Source organism: Monodon monoceros, unplaced genomic scaffold, assembly GCF_005190385.1.
Source record: "Monodon monoceros isolate NGI ecotype Baffin Bay Population unplaced genomic scaffold, NGI_Narwhal_1 Super_Scaffold_7, whole genome shotgun sequence".
Classification (NCBI taxonomy): domain Eukaryota; kingdom Metazoa; phylum Chordata; class Mammalia; order Artiodactyla; family Monodontidae; genus Monodon; species Monodon monoceros.
In genome coordinates, this window is record NW_021703784.1 from 71,282,088 (window position 1) to 71,295,011 (window position 12,924).

General features: G+C 44.7%; 1 protein-coding gene across 6 annotated transcripts in view; it reads left to right on the plus strand.

Annotated features, from left to right (window-relative positions):
* The window catches only part of NAV2 (neuron navigator 2), a 396,738-nt gene that overhangs the window by 201,784 nt on the left and 182,030 nt on the right, over positions 1-12,924 (plus strand). The gene's annotated exons all lie outside the window — the stretch shown is intronic.

The window sequence follows — 12,924 nt, forward strand, 5'->3', positions numbered from 1 at the left end:
TGATAACCACTAGCTACATGGGGCTGTTAAGCACTTGAAATGTGGCTGGTGACAATGAGGAACTGAAGTTTTAGTACATTCAGTGTTAATCATTTAAATGGCCCCATGTGGCGAGTGGCTATAGTATGGGACAGCACGTCTCTGGATAGTAGTTCAGGGAGCAACCAGAGGGTCTGCTGCTAAAGTCCATCATGAAAAAATGGCTTCCTGGTCACAGAAGACCATTGTATGGTTCCATTTACATGAAATGTCCAGAGTCGGCAAATCTATAGCAACACAAAGTAGACTTGTGGTTGCCAGGGCTAAGGGTCAGGGTGAAGGCATACAGAGGGGCATGGAGAGTGACTGCTAATAGCTTCGGAGGTGTTTTTGCTGTAATAAAATGTTTTAATTAGGTTGTGATAATAGTTGCACAACTTCATAAGTATACTAAAAACCAGTGAATTATACACTTTGAAGGGGCGAATGTTATGATCATGAATTATATCTCTGTAAAGTGGTTTTAAAAAAATGGCTCCCTTTCCTGCCGTATTTGAGTAGATGTTCTGACCGCAGTTCTGCCCCTGCTCAGTGATGCTTGTGGTTACGTGCCTCCCCCTTCCTGGGCCTCAGTTTACCCTCAACAGAATAAGGGCATTGCCTTTGCCACAGGGTAACGCAGAAAAGAATTCCCAGTCCTCCTTTCCCTGTATCTATTTAACTTTAATCCAGTTCAGATGGGCTGATCCCTGGGATAGAGGATGAGCCCCCTTTTTCTAGGAACCCATTTCCAGAAGCTCCCCCAGTTCCAGGAGAGCCCCAGGCAGTAAGCAGAGCTTTGAGGCAGGTAACAGAGTGCCCTGCTCTGTCCATTCCCTCTGGAACCACAGTGTAGAAAGCCTTTGGTGCTGGACTAGGAATTTTAAGTAATGGCTGAGACATTTATCTTTTTGCCTTTGATCCAGATAAAAGCAGATTGTAACTCTGAGTTGTCATTTGATCTAATGCACAGAAACAGGTTTCCATACCCTTGGCGAGCGTAGATTCCTGGCAGGCAAAGGAGAGATTCCTGCTTGTGAAATGTTGTGCAGCTTTTCCGTGGTTTGTGGTTAGGGGATCCTGAGGAGCTTCTGGGAAGTCCATTTCTTCAGGAGCAGGCTTGAGCTGGTCTTTTGATTCTCCCACTTCTCATGTGGGCTTTTGTAAAACAAACCTGTCAAAGGGTCCGAAATCAGTGACATGAGAGGAAGTAATTGTCATCCTCTTCCACTTCACTGCTGTCAGAAAGCCTTACATGTGCGCCAGCAAGCAGCTGTTGCAAAAGCCTGCCTTATAAATAACTTCAGGGCCTGCTTTTAGCGCAGATGAGATGGTGGACTCTGAACAGAAAAGGACCTCGTAACAGTAGTAATGAAGATAACGGTCATGGTGAGCTGCTAGTTATTGAGGTTTTCTTACCTGCCTAGAGGTGTTTGAGGCACGTTGCATGCATAGCCTTGTTCAGTCCCTCACACCACTACCAGGGAATGTCAGTAGTATCTCACCCATTTCACAGATGCAGACACTGAGGCTCAGAGTGGTGAAATAAGTTGTCTACGTCACACCGCCAGCAAGGGCCAGGGTGGAGATTTGAGCTAGGATCTGCATGATTTCAAAGCCGGTGTTTTGCTTTTAACCATCATGCTGTCATACAAACTCGCTTTGACTAAACTCACCAATCATTAAGCCCCTTTTTCCTGTCAGGTTCTGTGCCAGTTACTGGAGATGCAGCTATGACCCAAACCAACAAATGCCAGATGAGTGGTGAATTGACTACATGGAAGGAGAGAGTATTCTAGGCCGAGGGAACAGCTTGCGGAAGAAGCGCGAGGGGGGGGGGGGGGGGGGCGGGGCCGGGACGGTGAGGGAGAGCATGGCAGGATCAAGGGAACAGAAGTTGAGAGCTTTCTTGCACGTGTCCGTCTGAAGCAGGCAAAGTGACCTTCTCAAGTCTACCCAGCGAATCAGTGCTAGACTCTTAAGTTCTTTGTAGGCAGGGAACATGCCTCATGTTCGATAAATCTTTGTTGAAAGAACAGACGGTGGCCGAAACGGGATCAGAAACCAGGTTTCCTGAATCTGGTTAGTGTTCTGGGCAATCTTCTTACTCTGAGGTCTCTTGGACAATTCCGAATTGGCCTTGGACAGGGGGCGACTGTGATATTGTAATTTGTGATAAGACATATTTATTTGGTTTTCATCGCCATTTTTGGCACAGAGCTCCTAAAATCCTTGGAATTTTCTAAGCTATAGGAGTGGTAAAGGTATCTTTTATTCTGTTAGTGAGGTGACTTTGGACCACACCTAAGCATGGGGGCTGGTGGCCAGTGGAGCCAACCATGTGACTAGAGGGTTGTAACTTTCAGTCCCACTCCTTGACCTCCGGGGAGGGGAGAGGGGTAGAGATTGATGTCAAGCACCAATGGCCAAGGATTTAATCAGTCATGCCTCTGTAATGAAGCCTCCATAGAAACCCAACAGGACAGGGTTTGGAGAGCTGCCGTGTTGGTAACCATATGGAAGTGTGGGGATGATGGAGGTCATGGGAGCTCCTGGTCCTTTCCCGGTACCTTGTCCTAGGCATCTCTTCCATCTGGCTGTTCCTGAGTTACACCCTTTTATAATAAACCAGTGATCTGGTAAGTAAGGTATTCCTCTTAAGAGTTCTGTGAGCTGCTGTAGCAAATTAGTCGAATCCAAGGAGGATGTTGTGGGTACCTTCAGTCTATCTGGTCAGTCAGAAGTGCAGGCTTGTGACTGATGTTTGAGCGTTGGTAGAGGGTTGGGGGTGGGAAGCAGTCTTGTGGGATTAAACCCTTAACCTGTGGAACCTGACATTAACTCCAGGTAAATAGTGTTAGAATTGAGTTGGATTGGAGGACACCCAGCTGGTGTCAGAGAATTGCTGGGAGGTGTGGGGAACCCCCCCACACACACACACGCACGCACACACGCATGCATACACGCACACTGGAATTAGTACTAGAATTCTTTTAATGACCTAGTGTACCTCCATGGGCCAGTCAGGGCAGAAATCAATTTTTGGAACATCGTGGCTTGAGCAATCCCAGCCTGGGGGCAGAGCTGCCCAAGGAGCTTTGCTAACCTGATGGGCTTTCAGTAAAAGAGAAGGCACATCATGGTCCAGTGATAGTTTTATTTGTGGACACAGGGACCTGATGGAGCTGGGTGGTGATGAAGTCCTGGGCCGGCTAAATCCCAGCGAGTTTCAATGTCTGTGAACACATGTGATGACTTACGCAGCCGCTGTGGCGATCCTGATGGGTGCGATGATGGGTTGCAGGGATTTCATCAGTGAATTTCTGCTCAGTTAGATCTCAGCCAAGTAACTTCTTCTGTTGCTTACATTCTAATTTCTAAGCAAAATGTCTGTGTTTGGTAGTAGTTCTTTAACTTTATCTCATTAAATAAAGATTAGGGAACTGTCAAAAGAAAGATGAGCTAAGGCCAATGTTTTTGAGATAGAGAAAGTAGGAGCGGAATTTATATTTGGACTCGAGGACATTTTGGCCTCTTGGCAAAAAAGTGATTCTCGTGCATTTCTGTATCTCTTCAAAAAGGCTGTTCTGCTTTCAGATACCCACAGCATGGGGCAGATCTTTACATTCTACTTAAACACAACTGGACTTTAATGTCTATAGTGCTGGCTACCAAGATGTTAAGTGAAGCAGAAAAAATATGTTTAAATGTAGTAGTTTTGGTATGCCTGACTCCTTATCCACCCCATGAAATTGGTCACTGTTGATCTTTGTGTTCCTTTGACCTAGCACAGAAGAGATATTTATTAAATAAATTACTGCCTCCTGCAGAGTTATTTATCTTTTTTTATTGAAGTATAGTTGATTTACAATATTGTGTTACTTTTCAGGTGTATGACAAAGTGATGCAGATGTGTAAATATATATATTTTTTTCAGATTCTTTTCCAGCATAGGTTATTACAAGATATTGAATATAGTTCCCTACCCTATACAGTAGGACCTTGTTGTTTATTTTCTGTATAGTAATGTGTATCTGTTAATCCCATACTCCTAGTTTGTCCCCCGCTTCCCCCTTGGTAACCATAAGTTGGTTTCCTATGTCTGTGAGTTGGTTTCTGTTTTGTAAATAGATTTATTTGTATTATTTTTTAGATTCCACATATAAGTGACATCGTATAATATTTGTTTTTCACTATATGACTTACTTCACTTAGTGTGGTATTCTCTAGGTCTATCTATGTTGCTGCCAATGGCAATATTTCATTCTTTTTTATGACTGAGTTAATATTCCATTGTATGTATATGTGTGTGTATATATACACACACACATACACACACACGCCACATCTTCTTTATCCATTCATCTGTCGATGGACACTTTGCATCCATGTCTTGGTTATTGTAAATAGTGCTGCTATGAATATTGGGGTGCATGTATCTTTTCGAATTAGAGTTTTCATCTTTCCCAGTTATATGGCCAGGAGTGGGATTGCTGGATCATATGGTAGTTCTATTTTTAGTTTTCTAAGGAACCTCCATACTGTTTTCCATAGTGGCTGCATCAAATTACATTCCCACGAACAGTGTAGGTAGGAGGGTTCCCTTTCTGGAGAGTCCATTTTAAATGCCCATCTTCATGAGGACCATCCCATTAGTTTAGCTGGAAATCTTCACCCTTGGGAACATGACCCTGTGGGTGTGTCTCTCCCTAATCCTAGGATACTTTCCTAGGGACCCAGACTGTGTCTTACTTTTCTCCGTACCCTGCCTGCCTTTCCAAGAAGTATCACTTTGTACATTTGCTCACCCAGCATGTTTGCCTCCAGACCGGCTCCCATGAGCTGAAAATTCATTGGCATCTCAGAGGGAAACTAGATGAAACAGACACTTTGAGTGCATAGCTTTATTTAAGACAGGGACAGGGCATGTAATCTGAGTTGTGGAAGGGAAGCCATGCATTCCTGGCTGCTAGTTTAAGACTCTCCTCCTAAACTGATATCCTTCAGGTTTATTTGGTTTAACTCCTGCTCTGGAAGTTGTGCAGCAGAGTTGTCATGAAAGCAGCTCCTCCAGGGTTCCGGCCGGACAGCTGCGGAATAGCTGGCATTTTTCTCTCCTTCACTCAGTATTGACAGCAGGTTTGAATCACCCTGCCCTGTTTTCTGTAACATAACCAGGCCAGAAATCATTTGAAAAACACTTACGATGCCTAACTTGATCTTCTTTTCAATGAGAGGGTGACATTGCCTGGTACATTTTAGGTTTTTGTGTTTGGAGATGTATTAAGAACATAAAAGGACCTCCCTCTTCTGCCTCTCCTATTTCTTGCTGATCAGCATGGGAATGGGGGATCCTTTTACAGTTGGGAAGATCCCATCCGCCCTCTGCCTCCACCCACATCCTTGGACATTCTGGGAGAAATCTGTCCGCTCATTCTTTTGCTGCTGGCCACCCCAGTTGGGCCGTTCCTTCTTCTCAGCTGGATCTCTGGTGGGCTTTCTTAAGCTCACCCAAATCCCTGACAGAGCTCCTCCTTTTCATACAGAGAGAGTCAGAAGTTCTCCAAATGGTAAGCTAGTAAAATGTAAAAACTTAGCCAAAGCTGCCCGTGTGTGCCCCTGCCCAGCTGCAAGCCCAGTTCAGGACTTCCTTTCCCTGAAAGGAGGACTTTGAGGCACAGAGCAGAGGGAGGCAGGCAGCCCCAGCTCCAGTTCCAGGTCGGCTACTAATTCAAAGAGTGACCTTGAGCAGTTAATCGCGCTCTCTGGGCCCTGGGTTCCTCCTCTTTAACAAGGGCATCCTATCAGCTAACTGAGTGCTTCCTTTCAGCTCTAATGTACGTTGATCACATGATGGCTCCCTGACTCATGGTGCCTGCCTCTGTGCCTTTCTTGTCCCTTGGCCTTCCTTACCCTCCTATAGGTATTGCCTGGTCTCCAGAAGCTAATAATGCTCTGGATAGCACTTTCTCTCATCAAAGCCAAAACAAGGACTGCATCCATGGGAACTGCCATTAACCTAGACGCCAACTGTGGACATGATGAGCCAGCTTGTACCAGTTCATGAGAGCCAACTTAAAAATTTTTAGGACTCTCAGAAGACTGTTGATGTCATGTCAATAGCTTGATAGCTGCCATGGCGGGAGTATTTACACCACAGAAATCGGCACACACTGTAAATCAGAACTTCTTTAGTCTTCTTCAGGGTTGTTAGATATTCACTAGCCTACCACAGAGATTCAAATGAAATTGATCTGCCAACTCACAGGTGGAAGAAGACCCAGAGTCTTCCTGGAAGTGTTATGTTTTACTAATTTTGTTTTGTTGGGGTGAAGGTGGGGTTACATTACTGTTGGTCAGTAGTATTTGTTCCTAGTTCTTGTTTTGTTGAAATACTCGAGCCTGTAGATCACGGAGTGTCCCATCCTATGTGCAGTATCCCTCTCTTGGCACTGGAACTTCCCCACCTCCTTCTGTCCTCAAAAGAGTGACATAAGGCTTTGAGCGTAGATCTTTCCTGAAAGTTTAAGGCCATAGAGGGGTTACAGTGTTGCAGGACGAACACCTTCAAATTGAATATTGGATATTCCTGTTCTTAAAAGTCCTTCAGCTTCCCTACCCCTGAGAATTTCTCAGTGACCACATTTTGTTTTGTTTTTAAGACTCCAGCTTCCTACAGTATTGTTCAGTTCTCCTCTTCTCCCTCTCCCTTTCGTATGCCAAGCAGTTTTTCTCTGTTTTCTTGTCTCCTTGCAGACCATGCCCCAGAGCCTCATTTTACACACTTCCTTGGATATGGTGGCCCATATCCAAGGTATTTCTTAAACAAAGCTTCTAAGAGGAGCTCTGGTACCAGCTATTAAAATCATACTGTTTTCTCACATTCCTCTGTCTCCAAAGCTTGGTAGCTGACTATCTCCAGTTAACAATTCATTTTGGCCTCTCACCTTCTGAGATGGCCTACGCTCTGCCTGTGGAATGTGTATCTTTCTAAATAAATCCACTTCTTACCTTTAAAAAATAAATAAAAATAATTCATTTTAACTCAAAGCTGGTGCACAGTTTTACTGTGCCAATTCAGTGCATTCATTTGGTGCGTATTTATTGAGTGTTGACTTTCTACCGGCCTTTATGGTTTCACTGAGTCCATCAGGGCCTCAGTTTTTGGTGGGAGGGAGTCTGCAATCAGAAGTTATCTGATTTTCCTTTTTTTTTTTTAATTGCGCAGTCTTCTCATTGCGGTGGCTTCTCTTGTTGCGGAGCACGGGCTCTAGGTGTGCGGGCTTCAGTAGTTGTGGCACGCGGGCTCCATAGTTGTGGCATGCGGGCTCTGTAGTTGTGGCATGTGGGCTCCATAGTTGTGGCACACGGGCTCTGTAGTTGTGGCTCGCAAGCTGTAGAGTGCAGGCTCAGTAGTTTTGGTGCACGGGCTTACTTACTCCACAGCATGTGGGATCTTCTGGGACCAGGGCTCGAACCCGTGTACCCTGCATTGGCAGGCGGATTCTTACCCACTGCACCACCTAGGAAGCCCAGAAGTTATCTGATTTTCATAAAGAAGAAAATGACTTTTGTTGAGAAGGGGGAACTTGTCAAGTGAACCTTGGAATACTGAATTACCATGTCTCCTCTGCGTTTGACCGTTTAGAGGGAGCTGGTCTGCTGTCTCACTTGAAGCTTCTGCCTTATGGAATAGTTAGTAGTTTCATGCAGGGGCCTTTATCCTCTCAAGTGTGCCGCCTTTGTCGGTGTTGGTCTGTCTCTGAAATGCTTTCTGCCCTCCTCGTTCCTCACCCTTTTTTCCCACCAAGTTTCTACTTCACCTTTTAGGTTTCAGCTCAGACTTTGTTTCCTCTAGAAAGCTTTTCCTGCGCTCAGTTTGAAACCCCTCCTCTGTGTTCCCACAGCACCCTGCCCTTATTCTCTGGTTGTCCTCATCACGCTCTATGGTTATCTCGTCCATCCTTCATTTGCAGGGGGGGACTGAGCCTTCTTCTCTTTTCTGTCCATTGCCATCACAGCACTTGGTATCTAGAGACTTTAGGTAAATATTTGTTGGTGGAGTAAATGAATGAATGAGCTGTAGAATCATGATTTACAGCTCAGGAGCCAGTAGATGTGTACCCGTCATTTGACATTGGACAAGCTACGTAATCTTTCCAAGCCTCAGTTTTCTCATCTGTAAAATGAGGATGTAGCAGGATCTACTACTTAGGGTTACTGTGAGGGGTAAATCAGGCAATGCAAGTCAATCGCGTAGAATGGTGCCTTTTATACAATATATGCTCAGTAAGATATTGAGCTGTTTTTAATTGTTAAAATCATGAAGAGTAAATGATAGGGACATAAACTGGTATTTTTGGTATATGTACCAAAAAGCAATAATTTTCACCATTTAACTGAAGGAAAATGATCCTCTTTCCAAATAACATCGAAAGCTATGTCTGTGATTCTTCAGTAATCAATACTGATGTTGAGATATGCAGCTTGAAGCATCACGTGGCACTTTCAATTGGGCACAAGTACTAAGGAAGAGAAATGGGATAACATGCTTTTGATAAAAAACCAAATCAATATGTATTGAAACATAAAGCCTCTGTTGCTGCTGCTAACTGGCTTAACTAGAAAATATAGTTAGCTAGAATTATCTCTTTTCAGTTATTAAAAGCATTTCTAATTTGTATCTTTGCAGTAACTGACCTAACGATGTTTATCTAATCCTCGTGCACGCATTCAACCACTTAATCAAACATTTACCCTGTATCAGGTACTGGAGAAAAAACGATGAGTGAAACAGAGCCCCTGGCCTCGAGGAATTAATATTCTGGAGCAAGGTCAGCAAACTTCCTCTTAAGTGTCCAGATAGTAAATACTTAGGGCTTTACGGGGCATAGGATCTCTGTTGCAAGTACTCAGTTCTGTCATTGTAGTAAGGAAGCAGCTATAGACAATATGCAAAAGGATGAGCATGGCTGTGTTCCAATAAAGCTTTATTTACAAGGTTGTGGGCATAAACAACAAGGACCTACTGTTGTAGCACAGGGAATTGTATTCAATATCTTATAATAACCTATAATGGAAAAGAATCTGAAAAAGAATATATATATATATATATATATATATATGAATCACTTTGCTATACACCTGAAACTAACACAACATTGTAAATTAACTATACTTCAATTAAAAAAAAAAAGATTTGGCCGTCAGGCCCTGGTTTGCTGACCTCTGTCCTAGAGGACATAGGTACTTAGATTGAGCTAAGTCTGGACCAGGCAAGGTCAGCACCAAGGGCTAAGGCCTGTGAAGGACAGAGGATGGAGAGATGAGAAGAGGATGAGATGGGCTGTGACCCTCACAGGAGAAATGGGTTAGGGAGGTGGGAGTGCTGTGCTGGGTGAGGTAAAGGAGAGCAAACCAAGACCAGGAGGAAGAGATGCATGACTTGATGCCGAAGCAGGCGGTGGCTGGTGTAACTAGGGATCAGTTGTCCCAGACCTGCACTAAACAGCCCACATACTGGCAAAGACCTTCCGCTCTTGGGAGATCTGATTGAACAGCCTGGATCCCACCTCAGAATTTCTGCGAGTTCCTGTGGACTGCTTCCCCCAGCTGCCCTCTTGGAAGGTTGTCTCCATTCCACCCTCACCCTGAACACAGAAACCTATTTCCGTGATGGCTTCCAGGGGAAACCCACTCACAGCCAGCATTTCCAGTTTTTTTTCACACCTTTATTGGAGTATAACTGCTTTTGGTGTGTTAGTTTCTGTAGCTTTTGTGGCAGTTTATGGTGCTGTCACCGGGAGGGATGTGTTGCACATCACGTGCCCCCTACCTTGCTTGTCCCGCCCACTTCTTTTCCCTCTTTTTCTCTTTTTGATGGGACCAAGCAATTATTTCCTTTATCTTCTGCAAGACATACAGGTTCTCCTAGGACTTCAGCCTCTGCCTGGCCCAGGAAGCTTATTAAGGAATTCTCCTAACAGAAACAACTCTCCCATCGTAGCAGAAATTCTGCTGTTCCCATTACCCTAACAGGCGGTGGCTTCCCAGAAATATGCTACTACCCACTGCTTAGCCCGCAACCCACCTCCCACCCCCAGCTGCATAGCTTTGGTCCCGGCTCTACTACTTTCTCAAAGGAGAGTGAGGGTGGGGCAGCCCTCTGTAGCCTCCATGTTGGACAGACCTTGGCTTGAATCTCACCTTTGCATTCACCTGCTATGTGTTTTCAGGCCAGTGATTCAGTCTCCCTGAGCCTGATTTATTGTTCTGTGAAATAGACTTGACACCGCTCTCCTCGTTGGGTGGTTGTGAAAATTCAGGAAAAGAACCTGCTTGCCAAGCTCGGTCCTAGTTAGTGTGGGGCTAATGCTAGTTGTCTTTTCCTGCCGTCATGTCCTCCTTTAAGTCCCAAATTGGGTGTATAAACTTGCATCTGGGTTTCTTTCACTCGTTTATATCTTTGTTATTGCGCCACGTGTCTCTTGATAGAGGAAGTTTAGCCATTTGCCTTGAACTTGTGGCTTCTGGATTGACAGCTGGGAGGGACTTGATCGGTAGTTGGTTTGATAACAGTCGAGACCATCCACTTTGTTTTTGGCTTCTCAGCCAAATTTGGGAAAGAATGAGTGTGGTGTCTACATGTCTGTTTTTTCCAGCCCGGACTGGGAGGTGACTTGTAAGGATCCTTCACTGCGGAAATAAATTCAGTACGTGTGCTGAATGAAGGGAGTATATGCATGCTGGGTGAGCAGGGAAGAATAACATTCAGATTGAGTTATGTGTCCCATTTTTCATTATGCCTGGAGGCAATGGCTATGCCCTCAGAACTCCTGGTCGTCATTAGTATCATGAGTGCGTTTGGCTGACCAGATTTTACCCTGATCAAGTGGAGGATCTATATATTTTTATTTTAATCATTTGGTTTGGGTGCCTGGACACTTTATTTCCTTTGAATACTTTATAAAGAATTGAGTTCTGAAAGTTCTATGCAGGGGTGACGAAACATGGCTTGAATGAGACTTCTGGGGCTGCCTCTTGATCCCAGACTGAGTGAGGTAACCCACTTGCCATCCAGAGTTCCATAAGCATTCTCCTATCACAGTGTTTTCACACTTTGTTCTTACTTCTCCTCTATGGTCTGTCTCACCTATAAGACTTAGGACCCCTTAAAGGCATAGATTTCATATCTATTACTGTATCTCCAGCACCTGGGAAAGGACTCAGAAGAGTCAGAAATGTTGGAGGGATGGAATGGGATCTGATGGATGGAGGAACAGACACTACATGTTGTGGTGGTTTTAGGATTCCAAGGAGAAACATCACCAAATAACTTTGAGCCTCAATCATATTCCTGGTTACTGTACCTCCAGAATTCATTATTCAAGATGACAAAGATCCCCTGGAACAACATTTAATAAGCTTTGGCATGTGTAAGTGTGCGCTAAAACCTCCAAGCTGGTTCCTGAGCAAGCCTGGTTTCCACATTATATCTCATAGCCCTGCACACGGGTGAGAAGCTTCTTGACTGCTTTTCACCGTCATTCATGTAAAGAGCCCTTTGAGTCTTACAGAAACAGAGCAGATGTTGCCAGGAGTGTCTGAGTCATCACGGCAGACAGTGAGAGCTGTGTATTATCTGGGCTGCCTCCAGTGAGCCTGGTGAGGTGGACAAGGCACACAGGCCAAAGCCTGCCTTGCACGGGGCCCTGGTTCACAGAGGAACAGAGGGAGCTTGCCAGCGATCTGCAGTCAGCCTGGATGGGGCCGTGGGAAGCGTCTTACAATCCGTGGGCACTTTGGAACGCACAGGGGCCCAAGAAGCGCAGCTTTTTCTCCCTCTATAAAATCGGGTCAGGGAGAGCGTTTAGGGTACCCCCTGGCCCCATTCTGCTTATGGGACAATTCCACCAGGACTGGGTACAGCTATCCCTTGCTTTAAGAAAGCCCAATGTTAGTGGGGAGATGAAAGTGAGTCTGTATGCAGATACTTTTGCAAAATGCTCTCCCATCATTGCTCCTTTGCTCCTTATAGTGAAGGAAGAGAGCTTCGGTCACCGTCTCCGTTTAGTGAAGTGCATGGGTTAAGAGCATGGACTTTAGTGTTCAGATTCTTGCTCTGTTGCTTCCCAGCCATGACCTTGGGCAAGTTGCTAACATCTCTGAGCTGCAGTAAACCCACTTCATGAGATGCTTATGAGTGAATGAATGAAATCATTAATTAAATGAATTCAGTAAATGAAATTATTTAGTGCACTTTGCACAGTACCTGGCACTGGTTAGCACTCAGTAAATGGTAGTTAGGGACGTTAGTTTTAGTTTTACTTATGAATAAGCTGGAGTTCAACTCAACTAAATGACTAGGTCAAGGTTACCAGGCTATTAAGTTGGACTTGCCCCCATCCACAGAGTCCTGGGTTTGCACGATGCTTAGGGTGGTGTGAGTTGCACAGAGCAGAGCAAAACAATGACCTTGCCGTTCCCTCCACCTCCTCATGATTCTCTGGTTTTTAAAAGATGGCTTAGCTTTACAGCAGAGTTACTAGATTGCTCTAAATGAGTGCTTCGCTTACAAAAACTCAATCTACCCCCAACTTGTCACAGCCAGGCCTGTTGTATAAAACAAAACAGACACTTGAAGGAAATTGCTTCCCGATTTGGATGAATAAAGCTGACGAGCAGTCTTTAGGGACGTTTTGTACCTCGGCGTATGTCTTTCTTTTTTTTTTCTTTTTCAGAAGAAAAATTCTGTTTTTCCATTAAGGAGACAACTGTCAGGTGAAAAGGCTCAGAAGTCTGGTAGAGCTGGGTGTAGATCAGTGACGGTCACGAAGCCCCGGAATTATTTGATCTATCTGATACCACGTGTCTGCATACTTGGCAGAATCAGGATAAATCTGCTTT